Source organism: Lissotriton helveticus (genome assembly GCF_964261635.1).
Source record: "Lissotriton helveticus chromosome 1_1 unlocalized genomic scaffold, aLisHel1.1 SUPER_1_unloc_1, whole genome shotgun sequence".
Taxonomy (NCBI): Eukaryota; Metazoa; Chordata; class Amphibia; order Caudata; family Salamandridae; genus Lissotriton; species Lissotriton helveticus.
Window position 1 is genome coordinate 6,627,421 of NW_027611648.1, and position 17,992 is coordinate 6,645,412.

At 39.5% G+C, this 17,992-nt stretch overlaps 1 pseudogene; it reads left to right on the forward strand.

The window, feature by feature from the left end:
- LOC144805429 (uncharacterized) overlaps positions 1-17,992 on the forward strand; it is a 74,572-nt pseudogene that overhangs the window by 30,425 nt on the left and 26,155 nt on the right.

Genomic DNA, 17,992 nt, shown 5'->3' on the forward strand with positions numbered 1-17,992 from the left:
GAAATGGATAGGATATATTACAAGGTATGTGGTGCACTATAAATCTTGAACCATATGAGGTACTGACCTAATTTCAATCACAGTATGTAGCTAAGACATGTACACTTTATAGTGGTAACTCTCATATTTGTGGCTTATAGGGACAAGGTACAAATCAAGTGTAATCTTCAGGAAAAGTTTTTATTTTTCACTTTCATGTGTGTTGAAGAACACTTTATGCTTTTGGCTACAAAATGTGAAGTTGAATGTATGATGTTTTTCAATAACGTCACATGTGTGAAAAAATATGCCTTACGTTGTGGCCCATAATTCTAAAACCATACAATCTGGATCCATAATTCTGAGTGCAGCATACAGTTACCATCATGCCACTGCCCTGTGGTCATTGTCATGCCTGTGCCATGCTTAGAAGTGGTGAGAATCATTCAGTGATTAAACGCATGTTTTATAAAATTTGCCTCCATTTTTTGCAAAATGAGTCACGTATATTGTGTCATCAGTCATGATCCATACTAGATAGAGCTTGATTTCCAACTGCAACACATTCTATAGCATACCCTACTACATTGTGTCATTTTAAATGCATGTGGCTTACACGTAAGGTACATACAACGCAATATGAATCCATACGACGCGATTTTCAATTTGCGGCCATCTGGTCGTCCCATTGAAATGGATAGGATATTATACATAGCAGAATGTGCCCTATAATTCTTGAAGCATATAAGTTAAAGACTTAATTTCAATTGCAGATTCTAGCTAAGATTCGTATGCATTATTGTACCAATTCTTATGCATGTGGCCCACATAGAAAGTGCACGAAATGGAAGTTGAATCCATACGAGGCGATTTTCGATTTCCGGCCATCTGGTCACCCAAATCTCAAAGATTATTGTTAATAATTCAGTGTGTTTTTATGCTATTTAGCTAATAATGCATGAACCTGTTTATTAACATGTGCATAATGAGATACCAAAGAGAAAATAATGAAAATGTATTGGTAAACCGTATTTTGGTAGACTTTGAAAAACCCCATTGAAAAACACATGCATCACCAATGCTGCTTTTTGCTTGTGCCTAAAACGAAAATGTGTTATTAAAAAGTGAATATAACACATAGAGATGTTTTTTCTTTTGTTTATGAAGCCTAATGTGAAGGCAGGTCACACCTATGTTTTACTTTGAAAAAATCTCTTTTCTAAAATTTACGGCGTTACCTTGTTTTTTAATATAGCTAAAAAAACAATTGTTAAAGTCGCTTATAAAAAGTGATCGTAAATGGTATTTTTTTTTTTTCAGCTTGAGGTTCAGTTTAATATGAGTCTTAATTTGATGTATCACTTGCCCTAGTAAACAATCCCCAAAGTCTATTTTTTTTCATTTTTCCAAAGCTCAATGTTAAACACATGCATCACCAATGATGCAAAAAGTCAAGTCAGAAATTTCAAACAGCAATAAAAAAGTGAGAAAAACAGATATTTGAAAAATTCCTTTTGTTTATGCGGCCTTATGTCCAAAGCCATCCAACAAGAGCATTTTTTTTTAATTCGGTCGATTTAAAAAAAATCTGCGAACTATTTTATTTCTCTCAAAAAAGTGCCAAAAAGTGACTTTTTGTGCAAAAAAGTGCCCGTACAATATTTTTTCATCTAATTAACTTTTTATGACTCAGAATACACTTAGGCTTCAGGTCAATGTGTTTTCGTTTGGGGGAGGGGCCCAGGGAAAAAAACACCTTTTTTTTTCTCGGATTGGTCAAAGGTCAGGCTACCAGCTTGACTCTTGTTGCACCAGTGCTGCTTCGGCTGCACTGGTGCAGCTTCTCAGACTTGAGGCGTTGCACCAGTGCAGCATAGAAAAGAAACTTTTTAATAAAAGGATTTAAAACTAATTCAAGATATACATTATCTAAGGAATGTTATAAAAACTCAGATATGGAGAATATTTTTCATTTTCGTCCATTTTTGACCGTTTTGGAGCACTTTGAAGCACTGATGCAGCTTTGGGATTTTTATGGTTATTTTGATCAGAGATGCTCCTAATGTGTTTAAAATTCATGTGGGATGTATCCAAGACACTGCCATCACACCTATATAGTTTTTAAATGATTTTGATGTATTAAAATTTTGACCTCCATAAGGGGGGAAAGGTTGAACTTTTACCCCGCTCGGAGTTCCATGACTTTCGTGACCTTGTCCCCCTGAAATTTAAAATTGCATTTTCAAAGTAATGTGTACAACTATTCATTCTGTGTCATTCATTGTGTGTTTAGCATGCTATTTGGCCACTGTAGCACTTGTTTTTTTTCGTTTTTATGCATTTTTGACCGTTTTTGAACACTTTGATGCTCCAAATGGTCTTTGGACTTAGTCACTTTTTGCTTCATGGAGACTTCAAAAGTGTTAGAAAGTCACTTTGGAGGCACACAGGACAGTGCAAATGCACCTATATAGCAATCAGGACACTCCAATCACACCTATATAGTTTTTAAATGATTTTGATGAATTAAAAATGTTGACCTCGATGAGGGGTGGAAAGTTTGAACTTTTACCCCGCTCGGAGTTCCATGACTTCTGTGACCTCGTCCCCCTGAAATTTAAAATAGCATTTTCCAAGTAATTTGTAAATATATTCATTCTGGGTCATTCATTGTGTGTTTAGCTTGCTATTGGGCCAGTGTAGCACTTTGTTTTTTTCATTTTTATGCATTTGTGACCGTTTTTAAACACTTTCATGCACCAATGATGTCTTTGTACTTCGTCATTTTTCACTTCATGGAGACTTCAAAAGTGTTAGAAATTCATTTTGGAGGCACACAGAACAGTGCAAATGAAGTTACATAGCATTCAGGACACTGCAATTACACCTATATAGTTTTTAAAAGATTTTGATGTAATAACATTTTTGACCTCCATGGGGAGGGCCCTTAAGCTGAACTTTTACACAGCTCGGAGTTCCATGACTTCCATGACCTTGTCCCCCTGAAATTGAAAATCGAATTTTCAAAGTGTTTAGTAAAACTGTTCATTCTGTGTCATTCATTATGTCTTTAGCCTGCTATTGGACCACTGCAGCACTATGTTTTGTTAATTTTAACCCAATGTTGACCTTTTTTGACCACTTTGATGCACCAGTGAAGTTTTTGGACTTAGTCATTTTTCACTATATGGAGACTTCAAAAGTGTTAGAAATTCATTTTGTAAATACCTAGAACGGTGCAAATGCAGCCATATAGCATTCAGGGCACTACAATTACACCTATATAGTGTTTAAATGATTTTGATGCAATACAATTTTTGACCTCCATGGGGAGGGCACTCAAGCTAAACTTTTACCCAGCTCCGAGTTCCACGACCTCGGGTGGAAAAAGTGACTTTGCCCCCTTAAACCCAAAAACTTCAAAAAGTCACCCCTGGAGGCCAGAAATGGGTCTTAGACACTCTTGGTATGTCATCTGAGGTATACTATGGTGTTCTTGGGTCCAGAACTAGAAATGTGATGTGACTCTGATATCTAGGGCCTATAATGGAAAAAATGAATTTGACACCAAACACCTCAAAATGTCTGAAATAGGACTCAGACATGTACCTGGAGGCTGGAAATGAGCCCTAGACACTCTTGCTATATCACCTGAGATATAATATAGGGTCCTGGTGGCCACAGGGACCCAAAAACAGTCAGGTGGGTTGATACTGAAAATTAGCAAAAATCGTCCAAAAATTTTTTTTGACAAGATTTGCTAATTTTCCAAATAGCTCAGAATGGATATCAGAGACACTGTTTGAGTGTGCAAGATATGAATACACTTGTTAGAAAGGTCAGCTCTGATGCTTTCATGTGATATATATAACTTTGATATTATATAAAGTTTTTTTTCCGCTACCAGCCAAGGGAAACACCTGATATCGTACCCGATTTTGAGAACATTGGGCTGGGTGGAAAAAGTCACCCTGCCCCCTTAAACCCAAAAACTTCAAAAAGTCACCCCTGGAGGCCAGAAATGGGTCTTAGACACTCTTGGTATGTCATCTGAGGTATACTATGGTCTTCTTGGGTCCAGAACTAGAAATCTGATGTGACTCTGATATCTAGGAGCTATAATGGAAAAAAATGAATTTGACACCAAACACCTCAAAATGTCACAAATAGGAGTCAGACATGTACCTGGAGGCTGGAAATGAGCCCTAGCCACTCTTGTTATATAATCTGAGATATATTATGGGGTCCTGGTGGCTACAGGGACCTGAAAACAGTCATGAGGGTTGATACCGAAAATTAGCAAAAATCGTCAAAAAAAGTTTTTTTGACAAGATTTGCTAATTTTCCAAATAGCTCAGAATGGATATCACAGTCACTTTGTGAGTACCCAGGACCTAAATATACTTGTTAGAAAGCTCAGATCTGATGCTTTCATTTCATCTATCTACCTTTGCTATTATCTGAAGTTTTTTTTTCAGCTTCCAGCCATGGGAAAAACCTGACATTGGACCCGATTTTGAGCAACGTAGCCTGGATGGAAGAAGTGACTATGCCCCCTTAAACCCCAAAACTTCAAAAAGTCATCCCTGGAGGCCAGAAATGGGTCTTAGACACTCCTGGTATGTCATCTGAGGTATACTAAGGGGTCCTTAGGTCCAGAACTAGAAATTTGATGTGACTCTGAGCTCAATGTGATGTGACTCTGAGCTCTATGGCCTATATTGGGAAAAATGAGTTTGATCCCAAACACCTCGAAATGTCACAAATAGGAGTCAGACATGTACCTGGAGGCTGGAAATGAGCCCTAGCCACTCTTGTTATATCATCTGAGATATATTATGGGGTCCTGGTGGCTACAGGGACCTGAAAACAGTCATACAAAGCAATTTGAATCCATACGAGGCAATTTTTAATTTGCGGCCATCTGGTCACCCTTTGAAATGGATAGGATATACTACAGAGGATGTAGTGCACTCTATTTCTTGAAGCATATGATGTACTGACTTAATTTCAATTGCAGTATGTAGCTAAGACATTTACAATTCATAGTGGTAACTCTCATGGTTGTGGCTTATAGGGACAAGGTACAAATCAAGTGTAACCTTCAGGTAAGTTTTTATTTTTCACTTTCATGTGTTTTGTAGAACACTTTATACTTTTGGCTATAATTCATAGTCTGTACATTATAGAGACATAATTTAAACAGCACTTTGTTCCTAGTGATGTGCATCTTACCCATGTGAATTATTATGTGTGTGGCGTATTGTAAAGTTGTCAAAATTTGAGGTTGAATGTATGACGTTTTTCAATACCGTCGCATGTACGAAAAAGTATGCCTTACATTTTGTCCCATACTTCTAAAACCATACAATCTGGATCCATAATTGGAAGTGCAGCATTAAGCTAACATGATGCCACTGTCCTGTGTTCATTTTCATGCATGTGGAAAGCTTCAAAGTGGTGTGAATCTTTCAGCGATTAAACACATATTTTAAAAAAAAATCCTCCAGCTTTTGCCAAATGTGTCACGTATGTTATGTCATCAGTCAAGATCCATATTAGATAGAGCTTGATTTCCAACTGCAACACATTCTATAACATAGCCTACTACAGTGTGCCATTTTATATGCATGTGGCTCACACACAAGGTGCATACAAAGCAATTTGAATCCATACGAGGCGATTTTTAATTTGCGGCCATCTGGTCACCCATTGAAATGGATAGGATATATTACAAGGTATGTGGTGCACTATAAATCTTGAACCATATGAGGTACTGACCTAATTTCAATCACAGTATGTAGCTAAGACATGTACACTTTATAGTGGTAACTCTCATATTTGTGGCTTATAGGGACAAGGTACAAATCAAGTGTAATCTTCAGGAAAAGTTTTTATTTTTCACTTTCATGTGTGTTGAAGAACACTTTATGCTTTTGGCTACAAAATGTGAAGTTGAATGTATGATGTTTTTCAATAACGTCACATGTGTGAAAAAATATGCCTTACGTTGTGGCCCATAATTCTAAAACCATACAATCTGGATCCATAATTCTGAGTGCAGCATACAGTTACCATCATGCCACTGCCCTGTGGTCATTGTCATGCCTGTGCCATGCTTAGAAGTGGTGAGAATCATTCAGTGATTAAACGCATGTTTTATAAAATTTGCCTCCATTTTTTTCAAAATGAGTCACGTATATTGTGTCATCAGTCATGATCCATACTAGATAGAGCTTGATTTCCAACTGCAACACATTCTATAGCATACCCTACTACATTGTGTCATTTTAAATGCATGTGGCTTACACGTAAGGTACATACAACGCAATATGAATCCATACGACGCGATTTTCAATTTGCGGCCATCTGGTCGTCCCATTGAAATGGATAGGATATTATACATAGCAGAATGTGCCCTATAATTCTTGAAGCATATAAATTAAAGACTTAATTTCAATTGCAGATTCTAGCTAAGATTCGTATGCATTATTGTACCAATTCTTATGCATGTGGCCCACATAGAAAGTGCACGAAATGGAAGTTGAATCCATACGAGGCGATTTTCGATTTCCGGCCATCTGGTCACCCAAATCTCAAAGATTATTGTTAATAATTCAGTGTGTTTTTATGCTATTTAGCTAATAATGCATGAACCTGTTTATTAACATGTGCATAATGAGATACCAAAGAGAAAATAATGAAAATGTATTGGTAAACCGTATTTTGGTAGACTTTAAAAAACCCCATTGAAAAACACATGCATCACCAATGCTGCTTTTTGCTTGTGCCTAAAACGAAAATGTGTCATTAAAAAGTGAATATAACACATAGAGATGTTTTTTCTTTTGTTTATGAAGCCTAATGTGAAGGCAGGTCACACCTATGTTTTACTTTGAAAAAATCTCTTTTCTAAAATTTACGGCGTTACCTTGTTTTTTAATATAGCTAAAAAAACAATTGTTAAAGTCGCTTATAAAAAGTGATCGTAAATGCTATTTTTTTTTTTTCAGCTTGAGGTTCAGTTTAATATGAGTCTTAATTTGATGTATCACTTGCCCTAGTAAACAATCCCCAAAGTCTATTTTTTTTCATTTTTCCAAAGCTCAATGTTAAACACATGCATCACCAATGATGCAAAAAGTCAAGTCAGAAATTTCAAACAGCAATAAAAAAGTGAGAAAAACAGATATTTGAAAAATTCCTTTTGTTTATGCGGCCTTATGTCCAAAGCCATCCAACAAGAGCATTTTTTTTTAATTCGGTCGATTTAAAAAAAATCTGCGAACTATTTTATTTCTCTCAAAAAAGTGCCAAAAAGTGACTTTTTGTGCAAAAAAGTGCCCGTACAATATTTTTTCATCTAATAAACTTTTTATGACTCAGAATACACTTAGGCTTCAGGTCAATGTGTTTTCGTTTGGGGGAGGGGCCCAGGGAAAAAAACACCTTTTTTTTTCTCGGATTGGTCAAAGGTCAGGCTACCAGCTTGACTCTTGTTGCACCAGTGCTGCTTCGGCTGCACCAGTGCTGCTTCGGCTGCACTGGTGCAGCTTCTCAGACTTGAGGCGTTGCACCAGTGCAGCATAGAAAAGAAACTTTTTAATAAAAGGATTTAAAACTAATTCAAGATATACATTATCTAAGGAATGTTATAAAAACTCAGATATGGAGAATATTTTTCATTTTCGTCCATTTTTGACCGTTTTGGAGCACTTTGAAGCACTGATGCAGCTTTGGGATTTTTATGGTTATTTTGATCAGAGATGCTCCTAATGTGTTTAAAATTCATGTGGGATGTATCCAAGACACTGCCATCACACCTATATAGTTTTTAAATGATTTTGATGTATTAAAATTTTGACCTCCATAAGGGGGGAAAGGTTGAACTTTTACCCCGCTCGGAGTTCCATGACTTTCGTGACCTTGTCCCCCTGAAATTTAAAATTGCATTTTCAAAGTAATGTGTACAACTATTCATTCTGTGTCATTCATTGTGTGTTTAGCATGCTATTGGGCCACTGTAGCACTTGTTTTTTTTTCGTTTTTATGCATTTTTGACCGTTTTTGAACACTTTGATGCTCCAAATGGTCTTTGGACGTAGTCACTTTTTGCTTCATGGAGACTTCAAAAGTGTTAGAAAGTCACTTTGGAGGCACACAGGACAGTGCAAATGCACCTATATAGCAATCAGGACACTCCAATCACACCTATATAGTTTTTAAATGATTTTGATGAATTAAAAATTTTGACCCTTCATGAGGGGTGGAAAGTTTGAACTTTTACCCCGCTCGGAGTTCCATGACTTCTGTGACCTCGTCCCCCTGAAATTTAAAATAGCATTTTCCAAGTAATTTGTAAATATATTCATTCTGGGTCATTCATTGTGTGTTTAGCTTGCTATTGGGCCAGTGTAGCACTTTGTTTTTTTCATTTTTATGCATTTGTGACCGTTTTTAAACACTTTCATGCACCAATGATGTCTTTGTACTTCGTCATTTTTCACTTCATGGAGACTTCAAAAGTGTTAGAAATTCATTTTGGAGGCACACAGAACAGTGCAAATGCAGTTACATAGCATTCAGGACACTGCAATTACACCTATATAGTTTTTAAAAGATTTTGATGTAATAACATTTTTGACCTCCATGGGGAGGGCCCTTAAGCTGAACTTTTACCCAGCTCGGAGTTCCATGACTTCCATGACCTTGTCCCCCTGAAATTGAAAATCGAATTTTCAAAGTGTTTAGTAAAACTGTTCATTCTGTGTCATTCATTATGTCTTTAGCCTGCTATTGGACCACTGCAGCAGTTTTGTTAATTTTAACCCAATGTTGACCTTTTTTGACCACTTTGATGCACCAGTGAAGTTTTTGGACTTAGTCATTTTTCACTTCATGGAGACTTCAAAAGTGTTAGAAATTCATTTTGTAAATACCTAGAACGGTGCAAATGCAGCCATATAGCATTCAGGGCACTACAATTACACCTATATAGTGTTTAAATGATTTTGATGCAATAACATTTTTGACCTCCATGGGGAGGGCACTCAAGCTAAACTTTTACACAGCTCCGAGTTCCACGACCTCGGGTGGAAAAAGTGACTTTGCCCCCTTAAACCCAAAAACTTCAAAAAGTCACCCCTGGAGGCCAGAAATGGGTCTTAGACACTCTTGGTATGTCATCTGAGGTATACTATGGTGTTCTTGGGTCCAGAACTAGAAATGTGATGTGACTCTGATATCTAGGGCCTATAATGGAAAAAATGAATTTGACACCAAACACCTCAAAATGTCTGAAATAGGACTCAGACATGTACCTGGAGGCTGGAAATGAGCCCTAGACACTCTTGCTATATCACCTGAGATATAATATAGGGTCCTGGTGGCCACAGGGACCCAAAAACAGTCAGGTGGGTTGATACTGAAAATTAGCAAAAATCGTCCAAAAATTTTTTTTGACAAGATTTGCTAATTTTCCAAATAGCTCAGAATGGATATCAGAGACACTGTTTGAGTGTGCAAGATATGAATACACTTGTTAGAAAGGTCAGCTCTGATGCTTTCATGTGATATATATAACTTTGATATTATATAAAGTTTTTTTTCCGCTACCAGCCAAGGGAAACACCTGATATCGTACCCGATTTTGAGAACATTGGGCTGGGTGGAAAAAGTCACTTTGCCCCCTTAAACCCAAAAACTTCAAAAAGTCACCCCTGGAGGCCAGAAATGGGTCTTAGACACTCTTGGTATGTCATCTGAGGTATACTATGGTCTTCTTGGGTCCAGAACTAGAAATCTGATGTGACTCTGATATCTAGGAGCTATAATGGAAAAAAATGAATTTGACACCAAACACCTCAAAATGTCACAAATAGGAGTCAGACATGTACCTGGAGGCTGGAAATGAGCCCTAGCCACTCTTGTTATATAATCTGAGATATATTATGGGGTCCTGGTGGCTACAGGGACCTGAAAACAGTCATGAGGGTTGATACCGAAAATTAGCAAAAATTGTCAAAAAAAGTTTTTTTGACAAGATTTGCTAATTTTCCAAATAGCTCAGAATGGATATCACAGTCACTTTGTGAGTACCCAGGACCTAAATATACTTGTTAGAAAGCTCAGATCTGATGCTTTCATTTCATCTATCTACCTTTGCTATTATCTGAAGGTTTTTTTTCAGCTTCCAGCCATGGAAAAACCTGACATTGTACCCGATTTTGAGCAACGTAGCCTGGATGGAAGAAGTGACTATGCCCCCTTAAACCCCAAAACTTCAAAAAGTCATCCCTGGAGGCCAGAAATGGGTCTTAGACACTCCTGGTATGTCATCTGAGGTATACTAAGGGGTCCTTAGGTCCTGAACTAGAAATTTGATGTGACTCTGAGCTCAATGTGATGTGACTCTGAGCTCTATGGCCTATATTGGGAAAAATGAGTTTGATCCCAAACACCTCGAAATGTCACAAATAGGAGTCAGACATGTACCTGGAGGCTGGAAATGAGCCCTAGCCACTCTTGTTATATCATCTGAGATATATTATGGGGTCCTGGTGGCTACAGGGACCTGAAAACAGTCATACAAAGCAATTTGAATCCATACGAGGCAATTTTTAATTTGCGGCCATCTGGTCACCCTTTGAAATGGATAGGATATACTACAGAGGATGTAGTGCACTCTATTTCTTGAAGCATATGATGTACTGACTTAATTTCAATTGCAGTATGTAGCTAAGACATTTACAATTCATAGTGGTAACTCTCATGGTTGTGGCTTATAGGGACAAGGTACAAATCAAGTGTAACCTTCAGGTAAGTTTTTATTTTTCACTTTCATGTGTGTTGTAGAACACTTTATACTTTTGGCTATAATTCATAGTCTGTACATTATAGAGACATAATTTAAACAGCGCTTTGTTCCTAGTGATGTGCATCTTACCCATGTGAATTATTATGTGTGTGGCGTATTGTAAAGTTGTCAAAATTTGAGGTTGAATGTATGACGTTTTTCAAAACCGTCGCATGTACGAAAAAGTATGCCTTACATTTTGTCCCATACTTCTAAAACCATACAAACTGGATCCATAATTGGAAGTGCAGCATTAAGCTAACATGATGCCACTGTCCTGTGTTCATTTTCATGCATGTGGAAAGCTTCAAAGTGGTGTGAATCTTTCAGCGATTAAACACATATTTTTAAAAAAATTCCTCCAGCTTTTGCCAAATGTGTCACGCATGTTATGTCATCAGTCAAGATCCATATTAGATAGAGCTTGATTTCCAACTGCAACACATTCTATAACATAGCCTACTACAGTGTGCCATTTTATATGCATGTGGCTCACACACAAGGTGCATACAAAGCAATTTGAATCCATACGAGGCGATTTTTAATTTGCGGCCATCTGGTCACCCATTGAAATGGATAGGATATATTACAAGGTATGTGGTGCACTATAAATCTTGAACCATATGAGGTACTGACCTAATTTCAATCACAGTATGTAGCTAAGACATGTACACTTTATAGTGGTAACTCTCATATTTGTGGCTTATAGGGACAAGGTACAAATCAAGTGTAATCTTCAGGAAAAGTTTTTATTTTTCACTTTCATGTGTGTTGAAGAACACTTTATGCTTTTGGCTACAAAATGTGAAGTTGAATGTATGATGTTTTTCAATAACTTCACATGTGTGAAAAAATATGCCTTACGTTGTGGCCCATAATTCTAAAACCATACAATCTGGATCCATAATTCTGAGTGCAGCATACAGTTACCATCATGCCACTGCCCTGTGGTCATTGTCATGCCTGTGCCATGCTTAGAAGTGGTGAGAATCATTCAGTGATTAAACGCATGTTTTATAAAATTTGCCTCCATTTTTTGCAAAATGAGTCACGTATATTGTGTCATCAGTCATGATCCATACTAGATAGAGCTTGATTTCCAACTGCAACACATTCTATAGCATACCCTACTACATTGTGTCATTTTAAATGCATGTGGCTTACACGTAAGGTACATACAACGCAATATGAATCCATACGACGCGATTTTCAATTTGCGGCCATCTGGTCGTCCCATTGAAATGGATAGGATATTATACATAGCAGAATGGGCCCTATAATTCTTGAAGCATATAAGTTAAAGACTTAATTTCAATTGCAGATTCTAGCTAAGATTTGTATGCATTATTGTACCAATTCTTATGCATGTGGCCCACATAGAAAGTGCACGAAATGGAAGTTGAATCCATACGAGGCGATTTTCGATTTCCGGCCATCTGGTCACCCAAATCTCAAAGATTATTGTTAATAATTCAGTGTGTTTTTATGCTATTTAGCTAATAATGCATGAACCTGTTTATTAACATGTGCATAATGAGATACCAAAGAGAAAATAATGAAAATGTATTGGTAAACCGTATTTTGGTAGACTTTAAAAAACCCCATTGAAAAACACATGCATCACCAATGCTGCTTTTTGCTTGTGCCTAAAACGAAAATGTGTTATTAAAAAGTGAATATAACACATAGAGATGTTTTTTCTTTTGTTTATGAAGCCTAATGTGAAGGCAGGTCACACCTATGTTTTACTTTGAAAAAATCTCTTTTCTAAAATTTACGGCGTTACCTTGTTTTTTAATATAGCTAAAAAAACAATTGTTAAAGTCGCTTATAAAAAGTGATCGTAAATGCTATTTTTTTTTTTTTTCAGCTTGAGGTTCAGTTTAATATGAGTCTTAATTTGATGTATCACTTGCCCTAGTAAACAATCCCCAAAGTCTATTTTTTTTCATTTTTCCAAAGCTCAATGTTAAACACATGCATCACCAATGATGCAAAAAGTCAAGTCAGAAATTTCAAACAGCAATAAAAAAGTGAGAAAAACAGATATTTGAAAAATTCCTTTTGTTTATGCGGCCTTATGTCCAAAGCCATCCAACAAGAGCATTTTTTTTTAATTCGGTCGATTTAAAAAAAATCTGCGAACTATTTTATTTCTCTCAAAAAAGTGCCAAAAAGTGACTTTTTGTGCAAAAAAGTGCCCGTACAATATTTTTTCATCTAATAAACTTTTTATGACTCAGAATACACTTAGGCTTCAGGTCAATGTGTTTTCGTTTGGGGGAGGGGCCCAGGGAAAAAAACACCTTTTTTTTCTCGGATTGGTCAAAGGTCAGGCTACCAGCTTGACTCTTGTTGCACCAGTGATGCTTCAGACACATTAGTGTAATTTCTGCTGGTCTCTGAACATGTCAAGCACATACATGCTTCAGACACATTAGTCACAAAGCAGAACAAGGAAACCCTACCCACTAGGGAACCAGGGTATATCGTTTATATCGGAAACAACGGTTCCAGTGGCACAACAAATGTATGATTAATAATCAATACAATCTAAGTTAATTAATAACAATTCTAGGGTTAAAGGAGGATGTCCGAAGGAGAAACGGCTCTACACCATAGATTTCCATACCATCATTAAGATTTTATTTTACAACAGTCAACAATTATTTATACACATAGTGTTCCAAAAATAAGTGCAGAATTAGTTAGTGTAATTTCTGCTGGTGTATGAACATGTCAAGCACATACATGCTTCAAACACATTAGTGTAATTTATGCTGGTCTGTTAACATGTCAAGCACATACATTTTTCAGACACATTAGAGGTTACTTTCCTTCCCTTTCAGCTCTGATCTTTCCTGACTGGGAAGGAGAATCAGACCTGCCTGTCTTCAGCAGGAAACGAGCAGAGGAGGCAAAATAGAGCAGGAAACGAGCAGAGGAGGCAAAACAGAGCAGGAAACGAGCAGAGGAGGTGCAACAGAGCAGAAAAACAAGCAGAAGAGGCAAAACAGAGCAGGAAACGAGCATAGGAGGCAAAACAGAGCAGGAAACGAGCAGGGGAGGTGCAACAGAGCAGGAAATGAGCAGAGGAGGCAAAACAGAGTAGGAAACGAGCAGAGGAGGTGCAACAGAGCAGGAAACGAGCAGAGGAGGCAAAACAAAGCAGGAAACGAGCAGAGGAGGTGCAACAGAGCAGGAAACGAGCAGAGGAGGTGCAAAAGAGCAGGAAAGGAGCAGAGGATGCACAACAGAGCAGGAAAAGAGTAGAGGAGGCACAACAGAGCAGGAAAGGAGCAGAGGAGATAAACCAGAGCAGGAAATGAGCAGAGGAGGCGCAAATTAGGGCAGCAGGTAGACAATGCATCAGAGCGTAGCGGACTGTGGGCAAGCTGGATGGAAGAACTGTCACAGGGGGAACTGGCACAAGGACTTGCACAGTCCTGGACCTGTGAGCTGAAGGGGCACATGAAGTGTAACCTCAGTTTTCGGACAATGGACACCGTCCGTGTCATGGGTGTAGCGTGTAGATTGATTGGGGCCATGTACCATGTTTTGTGAATCAGTAGTTGTGACCATACCTTTTTATATGTGTCACCGGAGTGGTTGCCTACCAGCTCATTCGTGTGAAGTTCGTCTTTTGTACGTTAACCCAGGCCATAGTGACGGACTGACTATTTATCTCATCTGCAATTTCCCTGGCAGGCTGGAGATCTCGGAGTCCAGAGTGTAAGGCCCACATCCGCTGCTGGTGTCTTTGTCACTTATTTCAGCAGCCACAGTGGGAGGCATAGCAGCAAAGAGAGAGAAGGGAAATAAAGAGAATGGCGAAAGATCCGAGAGAGAAAAAACAGAGAAGACAGACGGGCGAGACAGGAAATGGGTGGATGAAAATGGCTGGCGTGAGCGTTATCATCAGTGCTGATTTTTGTTCCCAGTGCAACCCTACCAGACCTTGCTCTAACATCCCAAGTGTCCAATGTGCGTGTATGTGTATGTGACATGTGAGGAACATGCATAGTGTGTCTCAATAAACGAGAATGATGGAGCCCTGTGTCTGTCATTTTGGAACCCCATGGCCCGCTCATGTACACAGGAGGGAAGTGAGGTCATATTCATACACAGCCAAAGTGTATTGCTGAGGTTCCTAAAGCTGGGCAGAGGAGATCCCTGTGGGGAGAGAGGAGATGGGGCTCTTTTAAGAATTTAGTCAGATCCTTCTGCTGCGAGGTGCTGCTTGTTAGTCTTCCTGTGCACTGCCATTTGGTAGATGGGGTGAAGGGTCTCTGTACAGAGTGTGAAGAGTCCTTTATGTGAAGCATACTATTTTGTCAGTTCCCTGGTGACGTGTGTGAAGATTATGAAAGGCAAGTGCAGAAAGCTTACACCCCATTGTGCCTGTTGTGAGAACTCCAGGCTCAAGACTACACTACTTCTGAAGTAAGAACCACTCCAAATCAGTTCTGAAAGTACAGAGACGGCTTCAGCTGTATAAAAGTAGGAGCCACTAATCCACGTATTATTACAGTTCCAAGTTCTCTTTGACCGCGGAAGGGAGTGCACCACGGAGTACTCAAAGGATTGCTGTGCTAGTAGATCTCCTGTCTGCCTGACACCCAGCCTCAAAGAGGTGAGTCCACAACACCTGTAGTCTGACTTGGAAGTAAGATGCTGCTCCCCTGTCCTCAAGCGCCTGGAAGCCAACCTGCCTGCTGAGAGAGGGAAGGAGCTTGCCAATCTTGCAGAAGTTGTTAGTGATCAGGTAGAGCGAGTAGCAGCTTGACCTCAAAGCATTGAGAGTCTGTCTGCCCAGGGAGACTTAGGGGAGCAATGTGTGTGGTCTTAGAATCATCAGTCCGGTCACTCCCGACAAACCGAGCTGTGATGCCGCATTTCCATCCTATGCCCAGCGGCCTGTGCCTCAACATCTGTGGACCAGGCCTGAGTGACCCATGCTGTTGAATCGAAGAGGTGTCCCGTGATGGAGTTGCGCCACCTTAAGAATGCTGCATCATAGCGTCCCGTGACCCTAGAAACAGTGGCCTTCAGACCCACCTCATCTGAAGCCCAGAACCAGTCAGACCCTTGCAACGACACCAAAGCCCAGACACCAGCACAGAGTTTGTGCACCTCCATTGCTGTCTGCTGCATAACATAACATAACATGTGTATTTGTAAAGCGCACGTTCACCCAGAGGTCTCTTGGCGCTGAATAACAGATGTTCATTGTTACCCATCTCAATAGTACTCATGTTATCGACCTCAGATGGATGAAAGGCTGAGTGGACCTGCCGGGATTTGAACCTGTGACCATGAGGTCGAACACAGGCCCCTGGAATGGACACATTAGTCCACTGAGCCACCAGACACAGCAGCTGGCATGTCTCTTCTGAAAGAGAGTGGACCAGAAGCACTGATGGACTCTGCTGCCGAAGAACATAACCTGTGGGGACTCGTAGGTGAACCGAGTGCAAGAACTAAGAGAGGTAAACTGCAGTTACAGTGAGAGAACTCAGATCCAAGCTAATGGGAGAGAGATTACTCCAACCCCTGGGTATAGTGGGTGTGCACAAACACAACAAGAAGATGGACAGAGCGCTGAAACCTTTCAACCAGTCACCCCCAGTCAAGAGATCTGGCTGAAATCCATGGCACCCACTAAGCTCTCACAGCTGCTGCATTTTGTGTGTAGTATCTGACAAAGTGAAGATCTGAGTTGGACAATCCATGATTGCACTGCTGGGTTATTGTTGAGTTCTGAGCTTGAGAAGCCTGATCATCATCCTTACCACTGGGTGGGGGGGTACACTTGGCCTAGTCCTCAGAGCCACAGTAGGAAGGACCCCGGGCATCAGAGGCAAACGACCCCCGTCCCAGTGCTCACGGCCTACTAGCCCTTGGCACACCAAGTGGGCTCTGAAGAAATCCACCCAAGCTAGTTTGAGTATTTGATGTGTGTAATATTTATTAAAGTTATGAAGGAGTGAACCCAAAGACACTGAAATATCAGACAGGGCGAAAAGCTGTTAGCAGTCAAAGTGTGAAACATCACACGTCCCTCAGCTGACCCCTCCTTTTCCTTGGATCACAGTCGCTCTTCAGACACATTAGTGTCATTTCTGCTGGTCTATGAACATGTCAAGCACGTACATGCTTCAGACACATTAGTGTCATTTCTGCTGGTCTGTGAACATGTGAAGCACATACATGCTTCAGACACATTAGTGTTATTTCTGCTGGTCTGTGAACATGTCTAGCACATACATGCTTCAGACACATTAGTGTCATTTCTGCTGGTCTGTGAATATGTCTAGCACATACAAGCTTCAGACACATTAGTGTAATTTCTGCTGATCTGTGAACATGTCAAGCACGTACATGCTTCAGACACATTAGTGTCATTTCTGCTGGTCTGTGAACATGTCTAGCACATACATGCTTTAGACACATTAGTGTAATTTCTGCTGGTCTGTGAACATGTCAAGCACATACATGTTTCAGACACATTAGTGTCATTTCTGCTGTTCTGTGAACATGTCTAGCACATACATGCTTCAGACACACTGTAGTTTCTGCTGGTCTGTGAACATGTCTAGCAAATACAAGCTTCAGATACAGTGTAGTTTGTGCTGGTCTGTGAACATGTCTAGCACATACATGCTTCAGACACATCAGTGTCATTTCAGTTGGTCTGTGAACATGTTTAGCACATACATGCTTCAGACACATTAGTGTTATTTCTGCTGGTCTGTGAACATGTCTAGCACATGCATGCTTCAGACACATTAGTGTCATTTCTGCTGGTCTGTGAACATGTCTAGCATATACATGCTTCATACACATTAGTGTCATTTCTGCTGGTCTGTGGACATGTCAAGCACATACATGCTTCAGACACATTAGTGTCATTTCTGCTGTTCTGTGAACATGTCTAGCACATACATGCTTCAGACACAGTGTAGTTTCTGCTGGTCTGTGAACATGTCTATCAAATACAAGCTTCAGATACAGTGTAGTTTGTGCTGGTCTGTCAACATGTCTAGCACATACATGCTTCAGACACATTAGTGTCATTTCAGTTGGTCTGTGAACATGTCTAGCACATACATGCTTCAGACACATTAGTGTTATTTCTGATGGTCTGTGAACATGTCT